This window comes from Montipora capricornis, chromosome 8 (assembly GCF_036669925.1).
Source record: "Montipora capricornis isolate CH-2021 chromosome 8, ASM3666992v2, whole genome shotgun sequence".
Taxonomy (NCBI): Eukaryota; Metazoa; Cnidaria; class Anthozoa; order Scleractinia; family Acroporidae; genus Montipora; species Montipora capricornis.
In genome coordinates, this window is record NC_090890.1 from 11,504,651 (window position 1) to 11,506,472 (window position 1,822).

Here is a 1,822-nt window from a genome sequence, read left to right on the forward strand (position 1 = left end):
CATTTTATTAAACAACTTTGAAAGTCTCGCATGCAAAACGACATTATTCTTCCGTCTTTAGAACACTCAAATATTTTTGTGCAATGTTTAAATGTGTGCTTGGTCGATTTTAGTGAATGTTGTGCTGTTGTTTTGGGTGGAAAATAATTAAATTTCCAAGACATGTATTTCATTCACTTAAAAGTACTTCGTAAATATAGTTAATTTTCATCATGTGCGAAACCTTCAAATGGATTAAGCTTCTGCTGGTTGAATCGCCGAAGAATGTTCTACAGATTCCTGTAAAAATTTCTTTGGGCAAATGATTGTGAGCGACGCGAGAGCTTTTCAAAGTACGTTAAAAATGCAAATATTTGCCCTTCGTCGTCGTCAAATATCAATTGACGGGTTACACGTAAATCTCAGCATGCGCCACATGACTTGACCCATATTAAGTTGAAATAGACACAGAGATGATAATTTCGAAATTTTCTAACCTTATTGGCAGTAAGAGACAGGTCCATAGGCCGATTTAACGTGTTTCTTTCACGATTCGTCGCCTTTAAGCGGTCAAAGTTTGCTTCTGTTTAAACAACGTCTAATGCACATCGCCAACTGTCGACGTAATCAGTGGTCGAATATCATGAATCTGTGATCTTCTTTCGCGGCATATAATCATCACTGCATCTACCTGAGTCAACAGCTTCTAAACAATTCGTGGATAGTTGTTTGCGTTGTACGTACTACACCAAGTTGACCAAAATATTACATTTGATTGCGACCTTTTACCTTTGCTCCCAAGAGTGTCGGCGCCCGCAGCACAATCTTGCAGCGTTCGTTATTTGGCCGTCACGCAATGCTATCATTTTAGTAGGTAGCTACACGGGTAGGGGTATATAGTAATAATAATAATTAAAAAATCAAACAAATAAAAAAAATGTAAAACAAATATAAATATTTGATTTCGATATATTCGTATTTTGCTTTCCATATTTTGTATTGGGCACTCTAACACTGAGACGCGCCTTACCGTGGCCACCCAAAAAACATTTTTTTCAAGTTAGCCAATAAGTGTGAGCGGATTTGATTGACAGACAAGCCTCCATTTGGTTCTTGCGCGTTGAAACTTTCTATGGAGGTGTGTCTGTCAATCAAATTCGCGTATCTTGATCAGTAGCTAACTTGTAAAAATGTTTGTTGGGTGGCCACGGTATGGCGCGTCGCACTGTAAAATAAGTGAAACAATTTATTGAATGTTCATCCGTTTTTAGTCTGGGCTAGCGTGCAGTTCTTTGATTGGCTACGCTACTATCTATTTAACAAATAGATTCCATGTTGCCGTGCGTCTGTTCAGTAATAGATCACAGATGACGTCAAAATGTGGTGAGAACAAAAAAGTGGCACACGAGGCGATAGCCGAGTGTGTCACTGATGTTCTTACCACATTTTGACGTCTTCTGTGATCTATTACTGAACAGACCCACGGCTACATGGGATCTATTTGTTTTATATAATAAAGAATTAAACTTTATTCGCATAAAAGCTGACGGTGACGTCAATCGTGCGTCTGCCCTCTAATAGATCATAGGCAAAAACCAATCAAAATCCGTGAATAAGTTGAGTTATTATATAATCTGTGATAGATAGTATTTAGTGTAGCAGCTAACAAAATTAATGACGGCCGCCTCTTGGCGTTCCCAAAGTGTCTGTGAAGAGGATTTAGATAAAGTTTTCAACCACTAGTTGATTTATGCTAAAAAGGAATGAGACGAAGACCCCCAAAACCCGCCCCGAAAGAGCTCTAACTCGGGCCCCGGCCACAGTAAAGCTTAAGCGTTTTTAT

The 1,822-nt window shown here is 38.7% G+C and overlaps 1 long non-coding RNA gene across 1 annotated transcript in view; it reads right to left on the minus strand.

Moving 5' to 3' along the window:
* Window positions 1-1,009, minus strand: part of LOC138013471 (uncharacterized) — a 21,632-nt gene extending 20,623 nt beyond the window's left edge. The window contains exon 1 of the long non-coding RNA XR_011125234.1: window positions 477-1,009. This is a non-coding gene — a long non-coding RNA (uncharacterized lncRNA). The remainder of the gene's footprint in view (window positions 1-476) is intronic.
* Window positions 1,010-1,822: the final 813 nt, after the last annotated feature.